The 16,407-nt window shown below is 44.3% G+C and overlaps 2 long non-coding RNA genes across 2 annotated transcripts in view; one reads left to right on the forward strand and one right to left on the reverse strand.

The window, feature by feature from the left end:
- Positions 1-16,407, reverse strand: part of LOC147213422 (uncharacterized) — a 186,034-nt gene that overhangs the window by 144,273 nt on the left and 25,354 nt on the right. The gene's annotated exons all lie outside the window — the stretch shown is intronic.
- LOC147213423 (uncharacterized) lies at positions 9,499-10,973 on the forward strand. The gene is made up of 3 exons (XR_015104534.1): positions 9,499-9,636; positions 10,570-10,590; positions 10,669-10,973. It is a non-coding gene; the product is annotated as an uncharacterized LOC147213423 (long non-coding RNA).

Consider the following 16,407-nt stretch of genomic DNA (forward strand, 5'->3'; position numbering starts at 1 on the left):
GTTTACGTGAAAAAAGTTGCGGCTTATCGTCCGGAAATTACGGTATATTTATATTAGAAAATTCTTTCCTGAATTTTATTTTCCTTTACATTCTGACGTATTTATGTGTCGTAATACAGGAGGTTCAACGTTGACAAACGGTTGTTCTATGCCATGTCCTCCTACAAATGTTTTCTCCAGGTTCTCCATCTTCCTTCAACAGTCCCAAAACAGTGGTGAAACCTTCAACCTTACAGTAAGAAGGCTCAATGACCAAATGACCAAAAGACAGGAGGCAGAAATGAAGAAGCTGAGGTTCTTTCTGGGAGTGACAAGGACAGATAGAGCTACCGATGGATACCGATGCTAATTTTAATTAGCATCTATAGCAGGGGTGGGCAAACTTTTTGGCTCAGGGGCTGCAATGACTTTTAAAATTTGACAGACGGGTCGGGTCACCACAAGATACCACATATTAACACGCATACGCATTTGTTAACAGTACATATCAGACTCATCTGACATTTGCTTGAAGTATAAAACCAGCTTGGTTTTGAAAGCTCTGACGTTTGCTTGCATTTCACGCACAAACTGTTTTTTTCCCTTGTAGCTTCACTTGCAGCTCATTATTGTATGTCATTCCCAAATGTTATCAAGTCGCTCCAAAAATGAAATAATCTCCTGTTTGAGCTTCCACATTCAGTGATCCGATCATTCAAGTATGAATTCTGTACTGATCTTTGGCGGGCCGGATTTTAAACGACCAACGGCCCGGATGTGGCCCGCTGGCCGTAGTTTGCCAAGCTCTGATCTATACAATCGGAATTAGCATTTATAAATAGCATTTAAATACATGAATAACCTGACCTGTCAATCACAAATAGACGTCCAATCGTTCACTTCGGGACATTTTAGAGTCCCGACTGAGACCAAGATGCTGAGGCTCTCTTTGGGAGCGACCAGGATGGATAGGATGAGGAAAGAGTCCATCATGTTAGATGTTTTGGACAGAAGGTCAGAGATGGTCGGGAGGGTGAAGATATCGGATGCTGGAATTGGAGGTCTAGAGGAAGATTTATGGACGTCGTGAGAAAGGATATGAAGTTAGTCGGTGCGAGAGAGGAGGATCCAGAGATGGAGAAGGTTGATTTGGTGACACCTGAAGGGAAAAGCCCAAGGGAGAAGAAGCAGATCCTGAATTTTTCAGTCAGGTTAAAAAAGCATTTGACTTAAGAGGTATCGATAACTGCCGGAAAAAAAAAAAAAAAAACGAACGAACGAGAGGCTTCCCAACTTTTCTCCGAGGCGAAACCAAGGAAAACGTCGCGCCGCCGCTAAAAACGACGCCTGATATTTTTCATGTAGCTCATCTGTCGAGCTCGTTCCGCGAATCGAAACAGGGGTAGTGATTTATTCATACGGACATCGCGCATGATTACCCCCATCTGCCCCCCCCCCCCAACACACACCGGTGACACACAGCCGGCGGTCCAATCTGCTACCGGCCCTCGCCTCCCCTGGATCATTTGCCCGGCGAACACCTGATACTTTCATGTCGCTAACTCGCCGGGTCGCTCCCGCCGCCGCCTTGCCAAATGGCCTGAGACCACCTATTCTCTCCGCTGAACCCCGTCCAGGAGCAAAAGCCTGCCTAATTGACCCCATATGCTCCCCCGCCCCCCCTGCGCTGGCAGTATCTACGGTTCAGTACCGGCGCCGCTTAAACGCAGCCTCCATTCGTGCGTTGGCCCATCGATCAAAGGCGGCGAGACCAGGCCGATCAGACGGCGAGGGCGCCGCCATGAAAGACGCCTTGTTTCTTCGGCCAGAGGAGAGAAAACTCGCGGGGACTCGACTTGAAGTCCCTCCGGTCGAAGTCGCGGCCTTTGTTGATTATTTGAGGTTGGCTGCGAGTGGACTCTCACACACACACACACACACACACACACACACACAGTGACAATTTGAACCGGGGTGTCGGTTGGCCGCCGGGGATGAACATCGGAAACATGTTTATGACAGCATGTTAGCGAGCATCGTAAATATTCATTTCAAACGTCCAACAGAAATATCTCTTGGAAAAGTCACCATAAACTCATCAGAAATGTCAATCAGGGATGTTTATCGAAAACGTCCAACAGAAACGTCCTTTGGAAATGTCTATCAGAACCATCCACTGTCAAGAGTCCATCAGAGACGCCTAGCGGAAACATCCAATGGAAACATTCATCTGAAACGTCCAACAGAAACATCTACCATCAACATCTACCATAAATGTCCATCGGAGATGTCCTTCGGAGATGTCTATCAGAACCGCATCCGTCCGAAGTGTCTATCAGATACGCCTATTGGAAACATCCGACGGAAGCGAGCATCGGAGATATTCATTTCAAACGCCCAACAGATACATCTCTTGGAAACGTCAAACATAAACTCATCAGAAATGTCCATCGGAAATGTCCTTCGGAGATGTCTATCAGAACCATCCACTGTCAAAAGTCCATCAGAGACGTGTATCGAAAACGTCCGATGGAAACATTCATCTGAAACATCCAACAGAAACATCTACCCTAAATGTCCATTGGACATGTCCTTCAGAGATGTCCATCGCGGACGTCCAACAGAAACATCTACCATAAATGTCCATTGGAAACATCCGACGGAAGCGAGCATCGGAAATATTCATTTCAAACATCCAACAGATACATCTCTTGGAAACGTCAAACATAAACCCATCAGAAATCAGAAATGTCCAACTGAAACATCCTTGGGAGATATCTATCAGAACCATCCACTGTTAAAAGTCCATCAGAGACGTCTATTGGAAACGTCCAATGGAAACGTTCATCTGAAACGTCCAACAGAAACTTCTGGTTTCAACATCTACCATAAATGTCCTTTGGAAATGTCTATCAGATACGGCCATTGGAAACATCCGACGGAAGCGTGCATCGGAAATATTCATCTCAAGCGTCCAACAGATACATCTCTTGGAAACGTCTAACATAAACTCATCAGAAATGTCCATCAGAGATGTATATCAGAACCATCCACTGTAAAATGTCCTTCAGAGACCTCTATCGGAAACGTCTAACAGAAACATCTACCATCAACATCTACCATAAATGTCCATTGGAAATGTCCTTCAGAGACGTCTATCGGAAACGTCCAAAGGAAAAATTCATCTGAAACATCCAACAGAAACATCTACCCTAAATGTCCATTGGACATGTCCTTCAGAGATGTCCATCGCGGACGTCCAACAGAAACATCTACCATAAACATCTACCATAAATGTCCATTGGAAACATCCGACGGAAGGGTGCATCGGAAATATTCATCTCAAACATCCAACAGATACATCTCTTGGAAACGTCTACCATGAACTCATCAGAAATGTCCATCGGAAACGTCCAACGGAAACGTCTACTATAAACATCTACCATAAGTGTGCATTGGAAACGTCCTTCAGAGATGTCTATCAGAACCGCGTCCGTCGGAAACATCTATCAGATACGCTTATTGGAAACATCTGACGGAAGCGTGCATCGAAACATTCATCTCGAACGTCCAACGCAAACATCTCTCAGAAAAATCTGACATAAAAATCGATCAGAAACAAATGTCCAATGGATTCGTCCTTCGGAGATGTTTATCAGGACCGTCCATCCGAGAACATCCATCGGAGACGTCTATCGTAAAACGTCCAACAGAAACATCTGCCATAAACAATGGGAAACGTCCAATGGAAATGTCCGTCAGAGCGTCCCGAAGCTTCCCGTTCCCATAGCAACGTAATCAGCGGGGGGGGAAAAAAAACACAAAAACGAAAAAATGCGAAAAACGAGCTTTGGCTACCGACATCTCCATGGAGACGCCTCTGGACCAATGACAGCCGGAATAGGATCCCCGGGAGAAACAATGAAATGAATGTGTGAATTCAAGAGATCTTTGTCTCTTAGATCCAACTCATATTTATTTTCCTCGGCTAAAAAAAAAAAAAACAGAAAAATTAAAAATACAATGTAGTTCCAGTCCAATCCAATAAATGGCAATTAAAGAGTCAAATAAAGTAAATATTCAGACGTGAGCCGGTGGTTCTTTACGCATCACAACATCCCCCGACTTCTTTTAACTTTTTTTTTTTTTCAGGCTAGGGTGGAAAAAAAATGATTGCTTCCGCTGAATTTTTTTTTCTTCTCTTTGTTTTGTTGTAATTTATTTATTTTTTCCTTTTAAAACAGCGTTCAGCTCCCACAGAGAAACCCCCCCCCCCCCCCCCGACGGGCGAGGGCGTCTTATTAATTCAATATTTTCCGATCGGGTTTTCATTTTCTCCTCGTTCTTCGATGTTTACTTTTTTCATCATTGCGCCGAATTATAATGATAACCATTATCACCTCATGATTCGTCCCGACTGCCGGATTCAAGCGATAAACATGTTATTAACACCGTTTGAATGTTTGTGATCGTCTCCACGAGTGATTTTTTAAACGCGGGTGATCCGGTTGGAGACATTAAGTTGTGCGACGATTGAAAGAGCGAACGGTCGGATGACCGGAAGGGACGTGAACGAGTGAGTGAACGGCTTCGGTTCTGAACCTCAGAAGCCGGTGAAACGTCTTCAAGCCGAGAAATTCAAATTGCCGCAACATGATTTCGACAATGATTCAACTCAACCCGGATGACCGAGAACCTCCAGAGACAAAGAGTGAGTGAACGGAAAAATGTCCTAATATGACGTGTGAATGAGAGGGTGAATGGCTGCACGATGTATGAATGAATGAGTGAATGATCGATACGCTCTATAATAATGTGATTATGAAAAGGTGAATAACTATGTCGCTATGTGATGTTTGAATGAGCGATTTATCGGTCGTTTGACATGTAAATGAGCAGGTGAATGTTTGTAAGTCTATATAATTTGAGAATTTGAGGGTGTATAATATGATGAATGAATGAATGAGTGAATGATTGACTGTATCTATATGATCAATGAATGAGAGGGTGAATGTATCTATGTCTTTATATGATGTGTGAATGAATGAATGATCGATACGCTCTATAATGATGTGATTATGAGAAGGTGAATAACTATGTCGCTATGTGATGTTTGAATGAGCGATTTAATGGTCATATGACATGTGAATGAGCGAGTGAATGTTTGTAAGTCTATACAGTAAACCCTTGTTTTTCACGGGGTTACGTAAGTAGAAACCTTTATTTTTTTTTACAATTATTATACAATCATATACTCTATTATACATTGCTGCTGTCATCTTTATGGAACGAACGGAAGATTCATTCATTCCGTAATGCCGACCTACGGCCGCATTGCTTTTACCTTCCCTTAGCATGTCCAGAAGTTTAACTTTATCTGCGATAGATAGCATCTTCCGCTGCCTTTTGGGCCCTTTTGTCGGTCCAGAGCGTTTTGTCAACATTATGGGTTTTAGAGAAACTGGAAATTGCAAGAAAATTCGCACGTACGTAATGTAAATTTGGCAAGTTGTTTTACGTACGTGTACATATTAAACTTATTGATGCACAGGTAGAGAAGAAGCAGAGTGACTTTTTAGCCAATCAGAATGCAGAACAAAATGCACGATGCAAATCCGTGAAGTAGCGAAACCGTGAAAAGTAAACCGCGTTCTAGCGAGGGATCGCTGTATAATTTTAGAGTTTGAGGATGAATAATATGATGTATGAATGAATGATCGACTGTCTCTATGTGATCAATGGATGAGAGGGTGAACGAAGCCATGTCTCTATATGATGTGTGAATGAGCGAGTGAATGCAAGTCTATATAATTCGTGAATGAAAGGGTGAATGTTTGCATGTCACCTCGGGATGTGTGGATGAACGAGTGAATGATCGACTGTCTCTATATGACGAATGAATGAGGGAACGAATGGTCGTTTGACATGTAAATAAGAGAATGAATGTTTGTAAGTCTACAATTTGTGAATGACAGGGTGAATGGTTGCATGTCACTGCCTGATAGATAAATAAATGCCTCAAAATGATTTGTATCTATGTCTCAATATGATGAATGAATGAGTGAATATTTGTAAGTCTGTATAATATGTGAATGAGCGGGTGAACGGTTGCATGTCACTGCACGATGTATGAATGAATGAGTGAAAGATTGACACAGGGGTGTCAAACCAAAATATGCAGTGGGCCATAATTCAAAACTAGGACAAAGTCACGATAAAACAATGATCCCAAACAAGTTTTGCTTAAAAACAAAATATGGAACAAGCATAGCATATTGCTATACAATATATAACTTAATATTGCACACATGCCAAACCCTGTTTTCTGCCTGAGTAGCATGGTGCTAGTATTAGCATAAGGTCGCTATGACTACTGTACACAGAGGAGAGGCGATTAAGATAATATAAGATAAGATAAGAACAACTTTATTTATCCCGAAGGAAATTGTTGTGTCAGAGTTTCAAGCAAAAACATAACAAAAATAGACAATAGTAGGAAGGAGGGAGAATAAGAAATACAATAAAACATAATTTGTCAAGGTTAAAGCTATCAAGTGTGATTATGGGTCCTGTTGTGATTTTGGTGCCAAAACACCAGCAGAAAATTCTGGGATTTGTAGAATTAGCGGTACATGCACTGTAGACTATCCCGGCGTGCAGCTCTAGTAGTCATTTGGTGTGGCTTTGCGGGACAAAAATAATTACAGTGCCGGCCAAATTTGTCCCGCGGGCCTGAGTTTGCCACCCATCCTGTCCGGTAGCCGACGGCGAGAGGCGTGGCGGCCACCAGACGCCGCCTCTTTGCAGAGTCTCCCGGGCTGCTGCTCTGTTTTCCCTTCCAATTATAATTTATTTGCAGGTTGTTAAAGAGACGCCGCCGCCGCCGCCATCGAGAAAGGACGGCGGCGGCGGGAGGGGCGGCCGCTGAAACCCGTTTTCGATTTCAGCGCTCGGACCCGGGATTATTGGCCTCCTTCGATTTTCTGTCCGTCTCCTGCTTGGCAAGACGCGGCTCAGATGGATGCCGTAATGAAAAGAAATTAAATTTGTGGGGTTTTTTGTTGTTTTTTTTTTTTTTTTTTTTTTAATGCTGGCCAATGCAGCAATTCCTCTTGCAACGCCATATTTAACTCCAAACACACCGGATGAAATATTTAACTGGCTTAAAAGACTAAAAACACAGACATTAAAAAGCTGCATGGCTACCGATGCTAATTATAACTAGCATCTATGCAATAGGAATTCACTAGCCTCGATAGCAGGGGTCGGGAACCTTTTTGAGCCATAAAAGCCAAATATTTGTAAATATATTTCATCGAGAGCCATATAGTATTTATAACATATCATAAATAAAATATGTCTTTTTTTAATGGTTTAATGGTTTACAGGTTTTGTTCGAAGTGCCGCTTTATATTTGACCGTTTCATCGATGCAATTTTATCATAGCATATTAGACATAACGTTAATCCAACTGCAATTAAAAAAAATAAAAATTACTTTTTCATGATATTCTAATAGTTTGAGATAAGATTTTTGAGTTTTCTTAAGATGTAAGCCGTAATCAGCAATATTAAAATAACAAAAGGCTTGCAATATTTCAATTGATTTGTAGTGAATCCAGAATGTATGACATATTTGTTTTTGTAATTTCATTACAGAAGATAAAGAACTTTATCACAATATTCTAATTTCCTGAGACAGTCTTGTAGTCGGCTATCTGATAAAATTAATTTCTTCACCTTTACGATGACCCGGACGTGCTCGGAAGCCAACGGTTCCCGACCCGACGGACGGGTGACCCGTGAAATTTATCTTCAAGACTAATTTCTGTTTACTTTAAAGTGACACAGTATTATGAAGAAATATCACAAGCATTTTAAAATCGGTTCCAAACTGATTTTAAAATACTTTTTTGACTCAAAATTGTCTGGGACCCACATGCCGGAAGAGCCATATGTTCCCGACCGCTTCTTCATACAAAAGGAATTAGCATTTATATATACTGCTCAAAAAAATAAAGGGAACACTTGAACAACACAATGTAACTCCAAGTCAATCCCACTTGTGTGAAATCATAGTGTCCACTCAGGAAGCAACACAGATTCATTTTGACTTGTTTTAAGGAAATTACATCAAAGTTGGATCAGCCTGGAGTTTGTTTTTACACTTTAATTTTGAGTGTGATTCCTAATCCAGACCTCCATGGGTTGATACAATTGATTTCCATCGATCATTTTTGTGTGATTTTGTTGTCAGCACATTCAACTGTGTAAAGAGCAAAGTATTTCATAAGAATGTTTCATTCATTTAGATCTAGGATGTGTTTTTTAAGTGTTCCCTTTATTTTTTTGAGCAGTGTACATAAATAAAATGAGTTCGTTAGCTTTGCTGCTTGACCTGCACACTTGGAGTGAAGGAGGCGGGGTTTAATCTGCACCTGTCAGTCAACGGGTCCACCTGTCAATCAAAAAATGGACGTCCGATCGTTCACTCGGGGATATTTTAGAGTCTCCAATGAGAAGAATCCTGAATGATACGAAGATGTCCAGGTTCCCTTCGGGAGCGACCGGGATGGATAAGATCCGGAACGAGTCCATCGGAGGGACGACACGTTAGATGTTTTGGAGAGAAGGTCTGAGAAGCCAAGCTGAGATGGTTGGCTTATGGACAGAAGAGGGAGAGTGATGATATCAGTAGACAGATGCTGAAATTGGAGCCGAAGTGAAGATTTATCGACGTCGTGAGAGAAGATATGAAGTTAGTTGGTGTGAGAGAGGAGGATGCAGAGAATATGGTTAGATGGAGAAGATGAATTCACTGTGGCGACACCTGAATGGAAAAGCCGAAAGAAAGAAGAAGAAGAAGAAGAATGAAGAGCCTCCTGACTGGTTTTGGACTTCGGATGGGAAGACGGAGAACTTGGAAAGAACCCGGGAAGGAGAACGTGAAAAGAAAACTTGAGAGAACCCAGCCCGTGATTGAAGTTGTACTTTACGAGTCTAATTTTAAAATGTCACGGGATGCATGCTGTCATTATAACCCCCCCGCCTAAAAAAAAGGAAATAAAATAAAATAAAACAGAGAACAAACGCCTGTTGCCTGTTAGCACGAGGAATGCGGAACATGGTCTTGTGCAACTCCCCAACCCGGGTTCGCAAATAAGGAAACGCTTAAACAATCGTTTCAAATTCCTGGATCTGATAATAATCTGGCGCTCGGGTTCCAGAAGAGATCATGTATATTCCGGAGAGAACCGCACCGACTCGGAGGAACCCGGCCCTTTTGTGCGAGGGAGAACGGGTCGGAACGCGCTCGGCCCGTCCGCGGTCACATCTGCGAGCCATTCCGAGGAGGTTTTCTTTCTTTTTTCCTTTTTCCTCGGGAAACAACGAGAATAATCGAAATTCCCGTGACGTGATGACGGCTCGTCGTTAAACCCGCCATCGGATTATTTCACGGCGGCGGAACCGGAATTAACTCGACGCGTGAGACGTACACGCTTCTTTTATGGGTCTTGCAAAAGCGTTTTGAATCAGGGCCATTTCTGAACCTTGTATGTCTTTTGGCTAGAGAACATACAAGTGTTAGCCTGAGCCATTCCTGGACCCGAGCGACTGCCGCGCTGGTTATTGAAAATCCAATTCAGGGTCAAGTGAGGTAAGCATGTGCTGATGAATTCACAGTTGGGAACAGTTAGCATGGCTAGTTGGGGACAGCGGGTGTGACTAGTTTGGAAAATGGGAACGGGTAATTCAGGAAGGAGGTCGTTGCTAGTTGGGAACAGCAGGTGTGGGTAGTTTGGAAAATAGCCATGGCTAATTCAGGAAGGAGGCCGTTGCTAGTTCGGGAGAGCAGGTGTGGCTAGTTTGGAAAATAGGCATAGCTTGTTTGGGAAGGAGGCCATTGCTAGTTGGGGACAGTGGGTGTGGCTCGTTTGGAAAGTGGGCATGGCTAATTCAGGAAGGAGGCCGTTGCTAGTTGGGAACAGCGGGTGGGGCTAGTTTGGAAAATAGCCATGGTTAATTCAGGAAGGAGGCCATTGCTAATTGGGGAGAGCGGGTGTAGCTAGTTTGGAAAATAGGTATAGCTAGTTTGGGAGGGAGGCTATTGCTAGTTGGAGACAGTGGGTGGGGCTAGTTTGGAAAATAGCCATGGCTAATTCAGGAAGGAGGCCGTTGCTAGTTAGGAACAGCGGGTGGGGCTAGTTTGGGATCATATGCAAGGCTGTTTGGGGAGAATTGGCATGGCTAATTTGGGCTAATGGCTAATTGACAAAAGTGGGTGGAGCTTTTTGGCGCAGAAACCTGTCAGTGTCTGAGGGAAAAAGTACCAACCCGACCCCCGGCGCTGTCAATCTGAAACATTTGAGCTTTCGAGATGACTCAATGACACAATTGACACATGCTCCCATCAGCCAATCAAAAACAGGAGGCAGGACCAATGTAGTATTCTTGGAACACGACAGGAAGAAGCGGAAATATAAAAACAACAAACAGCAAAGGAGGGAGAGGGCCGACAAATCCAAACTAACAAATATCATATCGCTATGCTAACAACTCGCTGTCTGTCTGTGTTTGTTTACCCTGGCAGCTGCTCTCGTGACGCGTTCAGGTGCCTTCAGTCGATCTGACCAATGAGGTGAGTGATCTCTCATTATGGTGTTAAATGTGTGACCCCCATGTCTTACAGTCCTCGGATAGAAACCTGCTGACACCAGCTGGCGAGAGCGACCTCCATGTCCTTTTGACTTCTGTAACCATGGCGACAATACTGAATGATCGTATGTCTGTACATGTGGCCCTGCCATCAACTGGCGAACGATCCGCTCTTCACCCAATGACAGCTCGAACCGGCTCCGCGGTGGAACAAATGATGAATGAGTGAATGAGTGAATGCTAACAACAAGCGCTAACAGTTAGCACTGTCACGCGCCATAACTGCTAAACACCGGTTAGCATTGGCGCCTTGTTGAGCGTTGAAACCCCCTGCTTTTCCTCAGCCACATCTTTAGCAAGGCCACAGCGACCGACACACACACACACACACACACACACACACACACACACACACTCACAACCCCCCCATTATCATTTTCTATGTGGCAAAATTGCTTTCTCTTTATTTTTCGGGGGGTGACATTTCCGTCCTCATGCATCATTTATATGTGGCCCGCAAAAAATAAAAAAAACGTGTGGGAAAACGATGGGTGTGTGTGTGTGTGTGTGTCACGGGTGAAATCATAAAACACCATCCCTGTTTCTGTGTGTGTGTGTGTGTGTGTGTCGGTAGATAAGTTGTATGTTGCATATGAGAGGGGCATGAATGGAAACCGTGGGGCCATTCCGAGCCGTGTCGCAGGTCCGGGGATGGGGTAGGAGTGTGTGTGTGTGTGTGTGTGTGTGTGTGTGTGTGTGTGTGTGTAGGGGGAGGGGGGGTAATTCCGCCTTTCAACCGCTTCCCATTTATTTCATAGCCGCCGCACTGTCATCTCACCCGGGCCAGGATGAAAAGCATCGTTGTGTAAAGAAATTGAAATGAAAATCCGTCTGGACGCAGCAGGGTGAGGTGGAGTGGGGGTTTGGGGCGCGAGGGGGGTCGAGGGAGGGGTATTATCTATGACTCAATGGCACTTTCCCTGGGATAAGATCTAATTCTGGGGGGAAAATTTCTTTATATGGCCACCTGCTGTTGTCAGCTTTGTCCGGGGATCACATGTTGTTCTGGGTGAGCGCTCTCTGGACACGGCCGGAGGAATGCACTCAGCTCCCCGCTGACATTTAGATCTCTTTATTTTCCCCTCGCATTCAGCCAGATCTGCCCGGGGATGGTAGTGTGTGTGTGTGTGTGTGTGTGTGTGTGTGTGTGTGTGTGTAGGGGGGTTTGAGGTTGAGGCCTCAACTTCTTTTGAAAGGTGTGCCTTGCGGATATTTCCACGTGAAGCCCGATTATTCTCACTTTCCCAATCTGAATCAAAACTGGTGTACTAGTGTGTGTGTGTGTGTGTGTGTGTGTGTGTGTGTGTACATGATTGGCGTAATCATCGATCGATCGATCGGTCGGTCGTTCATCACCGACATCCTTAACTATCCCGAGACGTCGCTCTGGGTTTTCTTTGAAATGAAATAAGAATTATTCATGTCACGCCTCTCGTCTGTACGCCGACCCAAACGGGCGTTACCGTGGCGACACGTGAGCGTGCGCTTTCGGCGGTATGTCAGTATGAATATATGGGCGCGCTAAGAATATCCCTGCGTGTGCATGAATCATCAAATTCAACCGGACGGTGAATTTCTATACTGATTTCCAAACTCCAGACTTGAAATTGAGGACCAGCAGAAAGAACCAACATGTCCGAGCCGGGAAATTATAATAAATTATAATAACAAGTCAATAACGGCGTTATAAACCGCGTCACCCTTCCTTGTCTGCAACCGGACCGTCGGCACAGATTACCCTTTGCTGTTTTTAACGTTCGCCGTTTCCCGTAAAGCGTTTGGCGAGTGACGGGTGCACATAGCAAAAGAAATGCGGGTGAAAATGGGCGGGGCTTTCCCTCTTGTGACATCACAAAGGGGGGATTACGCTGCTAGGCTACCGTTAGCCGAGGTGACGTGTAGGTTTACACTCATGAGAACCTACTTTTTTTTTTTTTTTCCACTCTTTTCTTTCTATCTATATATATAAAGTGGTTGTTTTGAAATGGAGGCCTCATATCATCAATCCAACTGAACTCCTGGCTCTGTCATTACACCTCTGGTAAACATTGAAAGCATTAAAAAAGAAGGAATAAAAATGAGAAAAGAAAAAAACAAAGGCTTTCACTTGTCCGCGTCGCCTCCGTCTGGCCTGGCCGACCGGGATACTTTTTCGCGCGGCGCCGGTATGCTGATGACACCCTGCTAAAGTATCATTAAACACCATATTTAAAAAAAACGCTAGCTAACGCTAATGAGCCTGTTTTTGAAGTGCCCGATCCTCTCTCGCCTGAGAGGAGAAAGGGATTCCTTCGCGTAGGATGGAGAAGAAGCGTCGTGATAATTAGACAAGCGGCTCTTTGTGCCGGATCAACTGGTGGTCGTGCAGCAGACCACTTACTTACCATTCAGCTCTTTGAGGGGAAGGTGGGGGTGAGCTGGAGGGGGGAGGGTTGGGTTGGAAGGGGTGGGCTGTTGATCTCAGTGAGCCTCTTGTGTCTCAGCAGCGGGACAATAGATCTTTGCAGGGAAGTCACCTCCGAGCCAAGAAACAAATCTCACCAAGAGACACCTTTTGTTTCCCCCCGCAGCCGAATCTGCCGCGCCGCGCCAGATAAGTAATGGCCGGTAGCGCGTTCTCCTTTCTCCTCCCCCCGCCGCCATTTGTCTTCCCCACGTGCGTCGTGGAATAAACCCGCGCCGCCCGATGCGATCTCGACAAGTCGGGTGAATCGTTCAGATGGTTCGAGGCGGACGGCCGCCGCGCGTTAAACGACGGATTATGGGCGTACGACCTGTGGCGCGCTTCGGGTTACATTATGGCGTTCACGCCGCGCAAACAAGCGATGAGATCGGATCTCGGCGCGCGGAGATTAGATCCGACCCGACCGCGCAGAACCTCCGGCGAGCGCAGATTCAAACCATCTATCATGTCTCAGATCGCGATCAGATTAAACGGCGGAAGCGGGGGTCCGATAAGGACGGCGTTTTATTCCGTGACACCGCTTGGATGTATCGCTACGGCAAGCGCTAAATGGAAATAACAGAATATATAAAGGCACGTTGACGGACTTTATTTTATCTTCTGATTTATTTCGCGTGCGCGGACAAAAAGCGATCCCTCGGCTGAACGGTGAATTTAGTGGAAATACAGTAGCACAGCCATGTTTGTTGTCCAGGACCCGAAAGAAGAATGATTGTGAGAATTTGCTAACATCGACCCTGAGACGACCCGAAAGAACCCGCGGGCTTCGATTTGTCTAGCATTTTATTTTCGAATAATCGAAATTTCCCACGAACTGTTTAGTGGGTAACAAACATGGCCGATCAACGGTTGGTTGCGTTGTTAGCCATTTGCTCTTGCCTCCATTACAGTAGTCCAGTTTAGCTTCCTTCGCCCTTCTTTGTTTACTATTGTCTTGATAGTTCCGCTATTTTTTTGTCATAAATGTCTTCTGACGCCACTTCCCGTGAACCATTTCAATGGCTGTTGCCGTCCACCCATCTAGCCACGCCCGCTAGTCCTGTCAACTGTCCTGAAGTAGTCACGTCCAATGTCCGCTGCTAGCTAAGTTGCTATCCCCAATGAGTTCGCCAACTGTCCCACACTACAAATTTCCTGTCGGATAGCATCTGCGGACAGTGACCTAACTAGCTATGACAAGCGGCCTTGTCAACTGTCTCAAAGTAGCCAAGCCCAATGTACCCACCTAGCCACAACCATTGCATCTGCTAGCCACACTCGCTATTCCCAATGAGCCACGTCCACTGTCCCCAACTAGCCATGCCCACCATTTTGTGGTGACCAACTGTCACCACAAAGCATTGCCCACTGTCCCCAACCGGCCACGCTTACTGCCCCCAACTAGCCATGCCAACTAGCCTTGTTAACCATCCCAAAGTAGCCATGCCCAATGTCCCCCCCTAGCCACAACCATTGCCTCTGCTGGCCACACTCTCCATCCCCTATGAGCCACGTCCACTGTCCCCAACTAGCCATGCCCACGACCCCCAAGCCGTCATCCCAACTATCCTCAACTAGCGCTTGCCAACTGTCGCCAAAAAGCCTCGCCAACTAGCCACACCAACCAGCCTTGTCAACAATCCAAAAGTAGCCACGGCCAATGTCACACTCACTGCCCCCAATGAGCCTCGTCCACTGTCCCCAACTAGCCACGTTCACTGTCCCATACTAGCTACCCTTGAGCAGCCATGCCCACTCTCCCCAGGTAGTCACTCCAGCTAACCCCTTCTAGCTATCACCAACTGTCGCCGACTAGCCGTCGCCAACTAGCCATCACCAACTGTCGCCAAAAAACCTCGCCAACTGCCCCCAACAAGCCACGCCCACTGACCCCCATCTGGCGCCCACTCAGCATCCCAGGGACATGAGGTAGCTTGTCCAGGTGTTTTTGTTTTGTTTTCGGATTTGACCGTTTTTACCGCCGGCAAAGTTGGACTGAGAAAAACTCAAAGTTGAAAAAGAAAATGTCTGCGACTTTCATTGATTATCCCTCTTATACTGAATACAGTTTGTGTGTGTGTGTGTGTGTGTGTGTGTGTGTGTGTGCGAGGGGGTCCGATGGGAATGAGGCTATTGATTTAAGAGTCCGGCTCTATTGGAACCTCTGCAGAGCCCCCACCCCCATTTGTGGCTAATCACCGCGGTTACGTAAAAGACAATTACTGTATTCTAATGGATTCATCTCGGAGGCGGACTCTTCACTTATCTTAAATGAGCTTTTCCCTTTTTTTTCCCTCGCTCTCCCCCTCGCTTAATTATTCGATTAACTGTTGAGTCAAATCGGCTCCTCGGAGCTTCAGTCCCAACTACTTTTATTACCGCGAAACTCCGCGAAGTACGAAACACGAGAACCGGTCAGTTCAGTTTTCCGCACTTTTGCTGGTTGCTCTGCGTGTGATGTCACTTCCTGTCATTTGCTGCTCACTGAAGTCGACACCCGTTCGGAGCTGACGAACGGTAAGAATGGTAGAGTGGGGTTATTTTGAAAACCCGACCACTCTCTCCCCCTTTGAATAATTGTCGGAAAGAGTAGATCCATCTAAAATAAAACATTTATTTTATATTCCATATCGATCTATATAAGTAATTTAATTTTATTTAATATTATAGTATTTCATAGTATTTTAAAGTTATATTATATGTATTTATTATATATTGTATATTTATAGTTACATTTTATTATTTATTGTTATGTATTATTATGTATCAAATTTAATCTAATTTTATTTTATTCCATCTTATTTTATTTCTTTTTAATGTAATATAATTGTATTTAATTGTATTTTCATTGTATTTTATGTTTTAAGTGATCTTTACTTCATTTGAAACTTTTTTTTTTATTGTGTCCCATCATATTTAATTTCATTTTGATTTGATTAAAATTTAATTTAACAGTATTTTATTTACGATAAGAAAAGATATACTTTATTGATCCCGATAGGGAAAATTCCTTTGACACAGCAGCGTTAAAGTTAGAGTGTCAATAAATATGAATATAAATATAAATAAATATAAATAGAGAGACAATTAAAAGAATGAAAAGATAGCAAAAGACATCCACAAATAAATAGAGATAAGAATATACAACAGAATGGAAACAAGTGCAAACAAAAAGACAGTAAGGGTGAGAATAGACAACAAACACAACAACAACAAGGATAAGAACATAAACAATTTATCTGTTTTTCATTTCTTTTTAAAGTCTTCTCC

Source organism: Fistularia commersonii, chromosome 36, assembly GCF_037954325.1.
Source record: "Fistularia commersonii isolate RoL2024-O1a breed Wild chromosome 36, RoL_Fcom_v1.0, whole genome shotgun sequence".
Taxonomy (NCBI): domain Eukaryota; kingdom Metazoa; phylum Chordata; class Actinopteri; order Syngnathiformes; family Fistulariidae; genus Fistularia; species Fistularia commersonii.